General features: G+C 40.4%; 1 long non-coding RNA gene across 2 annotated transcripts in view; it reads right to left on the bottom strand.

Moving 5' to 3' along the window:
* Nucleotides 1-6488: 6488 nt before the first annotated feature.
* The window catches only part of LOC107195382, a 230687-nt gene continuing 223469 nt past the window's right edge, over nucleotides 6489-13706 (bottom strand). For both annotated transcript variants that reach the window (XR_003045065.1, XR_001516511.2), the window contains one exon: nucleotides 6489-6614. This is a non-coding gene — a long non-coding RNA (uncharacterized LOC107195382). The remainder of the gene's footprint in view (nucleotides 6615-13706) is intronic.

The raw sequence follows: 13706 nt of genomic DNA, 5'->3' as shown, positions 1-13706 counted from the left end.
GGGGCGCGGCCCTGGGCCCAGTGCGGCGCGCGCTGGGGCAGAGCCTGAAGGCTCGCGAGGCGGATTTCGGCTGGTGGGGGCCGGGAGTGGCGCCCTGGTCACCGCCCTCGTGGGGATGGGAATGACAGTCACCCCGGTCAGCCGAGTTAGGATTTCAGGTCCTCAGTTTGAGAAGAGGGAAAGGGAATCCGCTAACTTTTTAAGTAGAGCACGCTGTCTGGAGAGCAGTTCCCCCCTCTGCTCATAACCTGTAAAGTGAGGTTTGTATTTGGGAGCATTCGGAGTGCTTTAAGAAGCTCTAAGTTGTGGAGATAGTCTGACCTTTATACAAAATGAATGCTGTTAGTATCAATTTTGATTCAATGTTAAATCTTGACCTTCCACTTTGATATCTTAAATCTAGAATGCACCTGCCCCCAAACAAAAACAGCTCCTGAAACTCCAAATCCTCCAGTCATTATCCCCTTAGTCAGGGGACGTTGGAATTGTTTCCTTTGAGGCAGGTAGCTGTTGGCTGTTGGCAGGCTATGGAGAAGGTCTGTTCTTGAACCTTAGCAAGTTAATGTCCTCTGCTGGCAGATCTATTTGCATGGGCTCAGCTATCAGACCTATGCAAATAATTTATATTCGTTTATTCAGTAAATATTGAGGGCCAGCTTTGTGTCAAATACCAAACCAGGAATACAAAGAAAGCACTTCCTCTCCCCACCCTCACCTGCAATCCTGTCACTTTCTCTTCTGGCTTATATTTTCAGCCACCTTGGGCCGTGTCTACATAGTCATCCCCCAGCCTTTTTTCAACTGCATTAAGTTAATGCAATGCACTACATGGCATATTAAATTCAGAAACACAGTCCATACCCACTGAGAGATTATTTATATCTGCCCATTCACACCAGCTACACTATTTCTGTCAGCGTTGTAATCATTCTTTTGGTTTTCCAGGGAAGAATATTTGGAGCTCACTCTGACATCTTCTTCCATATCTTGTCCTCTTAGTAAACTATTACAAAATTCTGTCATTTATTCCTTCAAGATATTCCTGCAATCCAGCTTTTCTCCTCCATTCCCACTTCTACCTCCTAGTCTAGCCACTTCTTACTTAGAACACTGCAATTCTTTCCTAACTGGACTTTCTATTTTCTGGGTTCCCCCCCCCCCAAGTATTCATTGTAAAATCTGATATAAAATTTAACAAATTAACATTCACGGCTGGTTTACCTTAAAACTCCCACAATACCTAAAATTGCCAGATCACAATATCCATTAAATGCATAGAGAACAAACATTCTTGCAATGTAAGTTCCTTTCAATCAGAGATTTTGTTTCGTCTGCTTCTGTACACTTAGGACAGCATCTTTCCTATAGTTGGTGCTGAGTAAACATTTGGAGTTTGAAAAAAAATGCATACCTGAGCTTGAAACAATACCAACAAAATTCTAGAGGAAAGGTGCAGAGCCGGGTCATAAAGAGCTGGGAACTAGAGCAAGAGAGAGAGAAACCGAAACTGGGACTGAACTGGAGAAGCGGAGTCAGGAGAGGGTAGGAAGCACTGATGAACTTTTTTTCAGTTTAAGTTGAATAAAATTTTTTTTAAAGGATCTATCAGTGAAAGGGACAATAAACCCAATGGGAAAATTGACAAGAAAAAGAGGAATGGCAAGAAAAAAAAAAAGCAGGAAAAGATGCTCCTCCTCAATAGTAACCAGGAAGATGCCAGTTAAAACCATTAAAAAAGATCATTTTATGTTGACAAGGGTGTAAAATTAAGAAGTCCAACAATACCAAGTGCCGGTGAAAATGTGCATCCCTGGATATGGTTTAGTAAACATTTCAGGTTTGAGTGTACATTGGGACTACCACTTGAGAAAAAAATGTTTTTGCATTATTTTGTAAAAGTGAGCAGGCATACACCCTGAACCTTTGCAATTCTACTCCTAGTTATAGGTCTCAGAACATTCTAGCAGATGCGCACAGTGAGGTTTGTCTAGAATTATAGGAGCAGCACTGTACATAATAGAAGAAGAAAAACTGAAAAACAACTCCAAAGTATTTTTGCAGTTGTCTCTCTCATTACTTTCCACGTGGCTCCCATTCGCACGGTGGCGGGAAGGTCTTTTTACACTGGATGGCTGTGAAAGCTCTGCTGGGGAAGGAGGGCGCCTTGGCACAGCTGGGCGAGGGGCGTTGGGTGAGGGGGCGCTGGGCGAGGGGGCCTGGGCGAGGGGGCTGGGCGAGGGGGCAGCGGGCCTCTCCACTTGGCGTTTGCTGAGAGGAGAGAAGGAAGCGTAGGTTTCCACAGTGTTGGGATGCAGGAGGGAAGTTACTGTTTAAACACTTGCCGTCTTCTCAGCTTTTCCCTTTCTGTTCCTTTGGCTGGAGAAAACTTTTCTTGGGGCCCCTCTGTCTGCCTCTCTTGCCTTTTCTGAGCTGGTAGCAACTCTGGAACCCAGCATGGAATATACTGGGCAAAACAAAAACTCGGGGAACTTATTACTGCCGTATTCCTTGGGTCCTGAGATTCCTAGTTTGTCTGCCTTCTCTTCACCTTTCAGCGTTTTGTTTTGTTTTGTTTTTAATGTTGGTTATGTGTATAATATCCAGGAATTTTAGCTGTGCTTAATGGGAATGTGAAGTGCCTCTCCTTCATCATGGTCCCAAAATGAAAGTTAGTTCAATTAGTTTTTGGTAAAGGTAAATTAATTCAATAGGGAATATATAGTTTTTTAATAAAACGTGCTGAAAAACTGTATATGCGTGTAAAAAATAAATAGGCCTCAATTCTTTCTTTGCACCATGTACAAAAATTAACTTACGAGGATCACAGAGACAAATATTACGTCTAAAACTGTAAAACTTCTAGAAGCATAAGAAAAAATATTTGAGACCTATGGGTTGGCAATTACTTCTTAGACATGACACACAAAGAACTAACCCATAATATAAAAAATAAATTTTACTTGATGTCACCAAAATCTAAAATTTCTCTTTGAAAAACACCATTAAGAAATGAAAAAGCAAGTCATGGGCTAAGAGAAGGTATTTTGCATAAATATATCTGACAAAAGAATCGTACTTGTGGTATAAAAAGAACTACTGTAACTCAATAATAAAAACCTGAACGGCCTAATTAAAAATGCACAAAAGATTTGTACAGACACTTCACAAAAGGAGATACATGGCTAGCCAATAAGCATACAATAACTTTACTTCCTTAGTCATCAGGGAAATGGAAATTTATTCCATGATGAGATATACTATTCACCTATATTAGTTTTCTATGTCTGCAGTACAAAATTACTGCAAACATGGTGATTTAAAACAACACAAATTTGTTGTCTTACAGTGCTGAAGGTCAGAGGTCCGAAATGACTCTCTGTGGGCTAAAACCAAGGGGCCGGCAGGGCTTTATTCCGGTCTGGAGGCCCTAGCGGAGAATCGTTTTCCTCAGCTTCTAGAGGCCGTCCACGTTCCTTCACTCATGGCCTCTTTCTCCAGCTTCGAAGCCAGCAGCAGTGTCCAGGGCCTTCTCATACTGCCATCTGGCTAGTCCTTTTCCTGTCATCACATCCTTCTACGGCCGCAGACAGGAAAGATTTTCTACCTTTAAGGATTTACGTAGGCCCAGCTGCGTGACCCAGGATCATCTCCCGGGTTAAGGGAGGCCCCCGCAGCTACAGTCACATCTGTCAGGCCCCTTCGCCATGGAAGGCAACATATTTACAGGCTCCAGGGTTAGGATGTGGGAATATTTGTTGAGGGGGTGTCACTATTTTGTTCCACAGCACTCACTCTAATGGTTAATATTAAAACAGACAACACCAAATGCTGGCCAGAACGTGGAACGACGAAGTTCTACATTGCTCGTGAGAACGCAAAACAGCACGAGTGTCTTGGAGAACAGTCGGGCAGTTTCTTGCACAGCTAAACACGCATTTCCTCTAGGACCCAGCGATTCCACACCCAGAGTGTGTGGGTTTTTACAGTCCACGAGAAGTGAAAACATACAACCACAGTCATTGCTCTTCACAATGTTCCTGGCAGCTTTACACGAAATAACGTAAAACTGGAAACAACCCAATTGTCCGTGAACATGTCAACTAATTGGGATAGTCACACGATAGATACTACTCAGCACTAAAAAACCAAAACGCTAATATATGCAACAACATGAATGAATCTAAAAAAATGTGATAAAAGAAACAGATGGTTTGATTTCATATATAAGAAATTCTTAAATAGAGAAAAATTGATCTACTATGACAGAAAGCAGACATCAGTTGCTTGTTGCAGGCATAGGGACAGGTAGACTGCCAGCAGACAGGCTGGAGGGAACTTTGGGGTAATGTTTACATGTATGAGCACATTTGTCAAAATTCATCCAAACCATATACTTAAAATGCATTCATTTTGTGGTATGTGAATTATTCCTCAATGTGGTTGTTTTAAAACGTATAGCAAACAAGGTAAAAAAGTAGTAAACTAAATGCACGGATCAAATATCATGTTCAACACCACTGAAGAGAAAATTTGTGAATAATATGAGGAAATAACACATAATGTAGCCCAGAGAAATAAAGAGAGAAGACTATACAAAGAGTAAGTTAAGAGACAGGAAAGATATTATGTAAGGGACCGTAAGCCTTTGATATGACTTCTAGAGGAATAGAATAGAGACAAGATAATACTTAGGGACTGAAAGATGTCCTGAGTTAATCAAAGCCATGAATCCCAAGCAAGATAGTTAAGAGAAATTCATACTTAGATAAAACATAATAGAATTAAATAATTCCAAAGATAAACAGAAGAGTTCAGAAGCCATCATCATCCTTTAATAATTTTATAGGTATTAATTTAGCATTTCCCTCTTATTCCTACCTCACCCTCCCAATGGATTATAAATGGTTTCAATGAAGAAACCAATCCCATTGAATACTTGGAACAGTCTTGGGAGTGAATAAGAGCCTGAATTCTGGAGTCAGAACTGAGTTAAGAGCACCCAATCCACTATTTATTAGTTGACCTTGAGCAAAGTAAACATCACAAACTTCATTTTCTCATCTATAAAATAAGAATGATAATTCATATGTCTTGAGTTATCATAATGTTAAATGAGATCGCATCCATAAATTTATAACAGGGTGATTATCACATAACTGGTGGTAATTGTTATCAACTGAATTAGGTGTTTGGAAACCATATATCGATCATATGTCTCTGGATACGTCACTTAAACTCTCTGTATCTTCGGTAAGAAAAATCGGGATAAATACCCACCGTAAAAGTTTGGGCTGAGGAGGGAATAAGTTAATATTTTGTGAGATTCTTATAGACTATAAAATTACATGAAAATGCTAGAGGCTATCATTATTTCAACTTCATCCTTAAATTCGTCAACTGTATTTGGAATACTGAACTAGCAGCAGTGAGGAGTTTAAAAGTATTGAGAAAGAATAATGGCTTTGTAATTTAACGGGAGGAGAGAAGGAATACAAAGTTACATGAAACCACCTATGATAGAACTGTTTAAATGCCCATCACCCCAGCAATATGGCAACATTCCAAGGGGGGTTCCTGGAGGGCTTTGGACTACAGGGGTCAGGCTGCGTTGTTTTGGGAAGGCTTCCTGTCACTCCTACGGTTTGCTGCTTCTGCAAAACCATTCCTCCTGGGAGCGTTCCCTAAGCTCAAGACTTCGTAAAGTGACTTTTCTGTTATCCCATGGCATGTACTGTACTTTATGGACATGATTTGTTTATAGCTCTGTCTTCTCCAATAAGAGTGATTCGAAAGGTATAAAATCGTGGATTTCCAATTGCATTTCTAATCACAGTGCTAGGTACATAGTCAGAACTGGTAAATGGTAACTGCTGCTATATCGGATATAATTACAGCCTTCAAGGAACACATAGTCACCTGGTACATAAATAAGTAATGGTTGAACATACTGACGCACGGCCTAGCAACAGCCGAAACAAGTAGAATGTTGGCACAGAGGAGGGAATGGTGCACTCATCATGGCGGAGAGACGCCCAGAGTGGGACTCACAAAGGATGACTAATAATCTGCTAAGCAGAGAGCCTGATAGGGGTATTCTAGGGAAAGGCAACAGTGCATACAAAGAGACAAATGCACGAAACATCGCTGCATATTTAGGAAACTGTAAGTCGTTGAGGTGGTTAGAGAATTCAGTTCAAGTTTGTGAGCAGTGAAAAATAAGTTTGGAAAAGCCAGGAGGATCCACATTTTGGAGAGCCTGATATAAGAGAGTCTGGTACTTGAATATTTTCTGCAGACATCAGGAGCCATGAAAGTGTCCTAATATAGGAAAGTCATATATTGGAATGCATTACTCTTAGCGATATTGATTGTTCTATATTTTATTCACACAGCTACACAGAACAGAGATGTGAGAATTATTTTTTTTATCCTCCATTGCTTTGAAATTTTAATCCTGATTTGCTTCAAGAGTCCATAGAAAATCCTTTCTTACCTTGTGACTGCCTTTGGAATGTCATCAAATAGCCACTGTGGTCCGAAGAATCCATATCCACTGGCTAGTAGTGCAGTCATCTTCTCACTTTTCAAATGAATTTTAGCTCACGTTGCACATCCTAATGCAAAGGAGATTTCAGTTAAAAGGACCTTTTAAAATACAACCTCTTCTTGATGATGGTAACCTCTATTTTCCAATAGTATGACATAAGACAACAATTATGACATCACGGGGTTGCTCCAAGGGTCAGATGGGGAAGGAGGTGGCCCACCAAGAAAATGAATACTGAATCTGTGTGCTTTACTCCTTCCCCGAGTTCTATAGTCTGACCCAAACTTTGAGAAACTAGTTGTGTGGTCTGTAAACCTGATAATCTTTAGAGACATACAGCGAAATGACTGTATTATCCAGAATAAATAAGACGTGTATTTAGTCATACATATCCACACACGTATCCACACATGAAAAAAACCTGCGTTTGTGAATTTGTATATGTGGATATATACGTACATGTTCAATTGGAAATGCTTTGCACGACAGCATGGCTATTGTTAGGCTTCCGTGTAAGTAATGGCACGGTGAGAGAGGTGGAGGACCCGAGCAGATCCAGCCAGATCAACTGTCTTTATTAATTTAACCAAAATTTACGAGCGGGCATTGCTTTAGACGTGAGCACGAAAAGAAATGAATAGATGTTAGTTCCTGGCTCGAAGAATTTGTAGCTAAACCCAGTAGAAATACACACAAAGTGTATGTATAAATGAAATTCAAAGCAGTACATTCAATGATAGCGTATGAGGTGTTCCTGTAGAAATCAAGATAGACGTGGACACTTATTCCACGCGAGGCACTCATCCGAGAACTGAGGCTATGAGAATAAAACACAGACTTTACCTTAAAGGAGTTCAAGTCTACAAATAGGCACTCAAGGAACAGATAATTGGCATCTCAGCCGTTATTTCTCACACATGTACATCTCAAGTTAGGTTTATTTTTTTTCTAGATCCTGTTATTTTAAACTGCTTACCTATTGATTTCGTTCTCATAAATAAGATGCCACATCATCTCTTGTCAACGTATTGCTTCGATTTCATAATCCTTCGCAATGATAGAAGTTTCACTTACATTCATTTGAGTTAGAAATATTAAGTAAATCCAATCTCATTAAATACACATTTGTTTAATGCATAGCGTTCCAGGCACGATGCAGAGATAAAGTAGTAGTCTACATGGGTTACATTCAGGCAATGCCTATGTTAGCAACCAGATGTGTCCTCTGAAGCTTTAACAGCAGAATGAGAAAAATTTTTGAGCTGGAAAGCATAAGACAACCACGGCCACACACCTCTGCTGGAATAAGGTGAAAGCTATGCGGTCGCCAAGGAGTCCTCCATCCTCTTTACCTCTTCAAGACAGGAAGTGCCATCATACAAGTTTGTGACATACCCATTGGCTCATTAAGAACAGAACCAGAATTTCCAGTTCATTCCAGATCAGTTCCTAGCAACTGCCAGTTATAATAACTTTGAAGCTGGGTAAGAAATGAATTCGAGCTACCAGGGTTGAAATATATTATATTCTAATAGGCAACATAATCTCAGCCTTTAAGTATGGGCTGAAATTAAATCCTATGTTATTTGTGTTTAACTTTCAACTTTTATTTTTTTTTTCTTTCCCTTCTCTTCACCCTTTCTTCCTTACTTTTTTTTTTTCTTTTTGTTTAGACAGCATATATGTCATAAAAATAACTGCATGTTGGAAACACAATAATTTCCGAGTTTGGAAATTTCCTGCCAAATCCATCTCTTTGATTTGGTCATCAGGAGAAGCAGCAGATGTATATCGAAGACCCTGAGAAACGGTTGAAATAAGATCAGAATTTTTGCTGCGCGCTTTAGTGACAATAAAGATTTAAAATTCATTTCATTTTAATTTATGCTTCGATACCTTGTCCACATAGCGGGGCTTTTTCGTTTTTTGTTTTTTGTGTTTTTTTTTTTTTTGAGGGAAAGGTGAAAAATAAGATGCTGCTACTTCAAGCTCAACAAATGGTAAACTATTCCTCTCAAATCAACCCTCTTCCTGCCTTTCCCCTTCATTGCCGTATGAACTTCTTTTTCTTTCCCAAGGAGTCAGGAGAGAGGATGTCAGCATTGCTCCGAATCAAAGTCTCTAGTATGCCATCAGCAACACAAGACAAAATAAAGACAACGTAAACAAAATGCCGATTGTCCACTTACTACATCTGTTCTCCTCAGGACACGGTGTTGTGTGTTTGTTTCACTTTAAAAGTTCTCTCTATTAAATATTCTCCACCACAGCCAAGAGGACTCGATGGTGAAAATTCCTCCATTTGGGCTAGGGAAGCATTAGCGGCTTAAACATTTTTAGCAAGATTGATTTTATTTTACCTTATTAAATATCTTCATGACTCCCAGAATACCTTTAGCTTTTAGACCTTGAGATGTTGGGCTAGGATTGATTCCAAGGTTATTCCGTTGCCAGTACCTTTGAGTTTATAATATCATTAAAATTGAACAAACATGAAAAGCCTGAACTGGAAAGTCAAATAGAAACTGAAAGAACACATACTCTCTTCTTCCATTTTGCTGGTCAATTTACTCAGAGCAAAGAAAAAGCAAAATGGGGCATAGGAAGCTCTCGGTATCAGCTTATTTCTGATTTTCGTACTTTTGATTTATGTTATTACTTCATGCTTTATATCATTCATATAGTTTAGGTTCTTCCGAAATAAGGTTTTGGTCTCTTTTATCTCTTTCTGGTGTGATTTCATAGTGATTGTGTGGGATTTGACCTCGATACATTTTTTGTTGTTCATTTTTTATGAAGTTAGTTTTCCTGAACGTTTAGAAAGTGGTTACATTTCTAACTTCACAGACATTCCTCTTCTGCTTTTTCACATACAGTGTTAAAAATACAGCATCCTGCTTCCTGAGATGTCCTAGCTCTGTCCGCCTTCCACACTTTTTCCTGTGCCTTCCTCTCTCGGTCCCCACTGTCTCTCTCTCGCTGAGTTACACTTCTGGCCCCAGGACTTCTTCCTCAGTATGGAGCCTGGGTCAGGTGTGAGAGTTCCCAGATCACACACTGCTTCATTCTTATAGAGTTTACAGCATATTTTTTACATTCACATGCTGCTGGAGTAAACAGTACCTTTCTGAGCTTTAGCCACTTGTCTCAAATTGACCTGTTGTACTATTCAGCTGTTATCTGTTGGGTGCTTTTTGGTTCCCTCATCCTTGAGATCATCAAATGCCTTGTTATTCCCCTCTGCTTTTTCCTACACACGTGCCAATGACACTAGTCTTGTGGCCGTTGGTAGTTTGTCTCTACCTGCTTGTGTTTTGAGGTTTTGTGTTATACCTTGCTACCCAGTTTTGTTGGATTTTTGTTTTTGCTGTCTAGCTGCTTTTTAATGTGGTGATTTCGGAGTACCCAAAAAGCTATGCTGCCACTACTATCTTCCTAGAATTCCCATGACAGTTGTTCTCTCTTATAGATAAAGAACCTGAGGCCCAAAGAGGTAAAGTTATTTGCCCAAGATCGTACAGCTAGCAAGAGAAGATAAGTAAACATGGAAGCATCCTGGTGAGATGCTTGGTACACAGACACCGCTTAATGCCTGCTCGTTCCGTCCTCCTTCCCTCTCTCGCTCTCTTCCTCCCATCCTTCTACCCTTCCTTCCTTTCTCCAATTCTCCCTCGTTTCCTCCAGAGTCTAGATTTAAACCCACTCACTCTTGACTTTGAAGCTTCTGCAAGCTCATTTACTATGCTATGCTTCTACCCATCATGCGAAGTCACTAGAGCTTTAGATTCAGCAAAACCATTTGAACAAAATTAGTGTCACTAAAAGCTCCCCTCGTCTCGCTCTGAGAATATTTTCCTCCGCTTTAGTGCTCACATGCTTTTCCAATGGAATCGAGAAAACCGATGCCCTCGTCGTAATGAATCTACTTGCAGGCATCATGCAACCCCGTAAAAGCCTTTTTCATCTTCCGCTACCACCCAGGGAACCACATTTGATAAAGAACAGATGAAACCTGAACCTGAAAAACTCTGATTTTACTTTCGAATTTAAAATCCACAGTATTTAAAGAGATTTTAAACATGGCCCAAGTCAAATGTCCTGCTTTCGAAAAACTCTTATAAAAGCACTATTTCGATTAGAGAGCTATACAGTTCTGAGACACAAGTCCGTAAAATCCCAAGCTCCATTGGTTAGGGTGCTCGGCTCATGACACTTGACTGAAACCGAGTCATTCAAAACCTGAGTGCACCGCGAAGGCTTCCAGGATATTTATACTGTGCACTCGTCATGTAAAAACTCTAATTTACTAATTCTCCATAATCCTCTACGTAAGGCCAATTAGTAATCAGATCTTGGGGAGCAGAGTTTTGCTGAAGGTATGAAATCACCATACAAGTCCTAGGGGATTCATAGCTCTATTTCAAGGCAGTGGCGTTATAAAATCCTGTTCCAGTTTTTGGCTCCATAATGGCTTTCCCAGGTTGGTGACACACCACACAGAAAATGCCATTTCCTTATTTTTTTTTTTTTCTGCTTGAACTTCCTGCTCTTACTGTGCAGGCTTAGTTCGCACTGTTTGAATTTACTTATTGTGGTTTGCATAAAATTATCCTTCACTCATCTACACGTAGTAGATAATGATTATTTGCCTATAAATCTAACAGGTACTGAGTTTTATTTACCCTCCTGCTCCGTGGGCACTCTCTGAACAAACGGGCTGTTGTTCTTGAAACCTTTTCCATTTTTATGAGATTTGGAACTGTTTCTCCTTGTTGCTTTGTGTGCTTTTTAGCAGCTTGAGGCTCCTTCTTTCATGGTGTTTCCTCTGGAGCTGGTGTGAACAGAGGCTCTTGGAAATGGTAGAGTGTTAATATCCTGGAGAGTGGCTTGCTACACGTAAAAAGATTGATTCTCTAGGCTGCTGGGAGCTGCAGCAGAAGCAAGCCGTTCACAGTGTGTGTGCGCGTGCGCACACACACACACACACATGAACGGTCACACACTATGCTCACCTTCTCACGCTCTCTGACTTCATATGTACAGAAACAGGCCAGGAAACTCGACCCCATGTTGACTGGAATGTTGCTTTGCATTCATTTCCAGAATATTTGGAGGCTCACATATGTTTCTCATTAACGCTCATGTTTGATTGTTCTACGTCGTTTATAAAAAAATTAAATAAACCTGTATCAAAAATTGTCGCCTTGCTTTAAAGAAGCACAATTTGCTCCCTTTGGGGGAACAAACTGAAAAAAAAAAAAAGAATGTGAATACATATTTCTGCTCCTTTACATATATTTCCATAAATGAGGGTAGCATTAAGACATAATAATACATTTGAGGTTCAAGGGATTTTAAATAGCTTTGGAACAAACCAAGCACAGAGTAGCATTACTTATACAAAGAAACTCATTTAAAACAGAGCCTATTAGTGAAATGTGGTTTTAAATCATGTCTGCTTTAAATATATGTTCAGAATTAAAAGTTACTGGGCCAGAGACCAAAAGTTAAGTAAGCTGATACCTGAATATAATATAAATTTGGAAGTACATTGTTTCAACCCACAAAGGGATGATTTGGTAAAGTATGATACCCAGCATAACATACTTAGGCCTAAATGACTTAATAAATTTCAGAAAATGCAGTTAATTGAATCCATTTCTAATTTATGTAACAACCTATGGCATGTTCCCAAACTTAGCCTGGTAATGCTGTGGCCCCTTAAGGACAAAAGGTAGATTTGAGGGGAACCACATCTACCTATCTATCTATCTATCCATCCATCCATCCATCCATCCATCCATCTATCCTTCTATCTGTCATCTATCTATCTACATATCTAAATTCAAGTGGCTAAATCAAGTGTTTCAAGACTCAGACATGAAGCTCAAACGGTCTCCTTACCTATTCTTTCAGTTTACTCTTTCAACCCACACATTTTGGGTGGTATTTGTACAGTAATCATATTTTTATTTTCATTCCGCTTCTCAAAAACCGAATTTCCCCCTTTCTCCTTCTGCCTCCTGATAGACCCAAGTGCTTTCCCAGGATGCCCTGCAAGCCACGGAGTGCCCCTTCTCTTGGGAATTGCAGGTGATAATCTGTCTTTTCAAAGGCAGTTGTCTCCTGATCTGTCGACACCACACCTGATTAAAACAAATCAGGGCACATTTTCACACACTAGGAACCCCTCTCTATGATACACTCCTGGCCTCTCTCAAGCCCTTTCGCTTCCTAATTCTGAAAGAGCGTTCTCACTATGGCCCATGGCTACCATCATTAGACACTCCTTTTTAGTCAGGTGTCCTCTGGTAGAACTCCTGTTCCAGAGGAGTCCCTTGAATTAGGAGCGGGGCGGCATCAGTGTAACCCCTAGCTTTTGAGGTCAAGGTGCTTCATCCCGCCAGGCGTAACCCAATCTCCACTGCTACCTCAGGGGTGGAGATGATTCAACTGTGATATACTTTTCCTGCTGGACCTGCCCCAGGCTCTGCTGTCATCTCAAGCTCACAAGTAGTCTGACCTCGCTAAGCATGCCTCCGAGCTCAGTCTCCTAGGAAAGACAGAGCTGCCTCCGAGCTCAGTCTCCTAGGAAAGACAAGAGCTGTCTGCTCAGTCTTCCAGGCTCATTTCCGCTCTTTTTTATACTATATTTTCTCTACCATTTTCACCCAACCATCCCCTTACCATCTAGGCCAAGTCGTACCAACCCTTAAATCCCCTATGAACTCTCCAATAATCCCCCTCCTTACATTTGACTATATTTAACTGAACATTTTATCATTTGTTGTCTTTTCCTCTGTTTCATGTGCATTTTTCCAATCCAGCCGAATCATGATATTTAAAGATACCTGACACTATGTAAAAAGCTTGGAACTGGAGTCAGAGGACTTAAGCCCATTCTATTCCAATTCCATTACTTATAAACTGTATTAGTCTGCTTGGATGTTCATAACAAAATGCCACAGGCTAGTGAATTAAACAACAGAAATGTATTTTCTCAGAGTTCTGAATGTTAGCAGTCCTGGATCAAGGTCAGGTAGGGTTAGTTCCTCGTGAGGAGTCTTCCTGGCTTGTAAACAGCTACCTTCTCACTGCATTTCCATGTGGTCTTTTCCAAGGCGCATGTGTGTGAAGAGCAAGAGAGAGTTGGGAGAGA

Source organism: Pteropus alecto, unplaced genomic scaffold (genome assembly GCF_000325575.1).
Source record: "Pteropus alecto unplaced genomic scaffold, ASM32557v1 scaffold101, whole genome shotgun sequence".
Classification (NCBI taxonomy): domain Eukaryota; kingdom Metazoa; phylum Chordata; class Mammalia; order Chiroptera; family Pteropodidae; genus Pteropus; species Pteropus alecto.
This window is presented reverse-complemented; position numbering and strand designations above follow the sequence as displayed.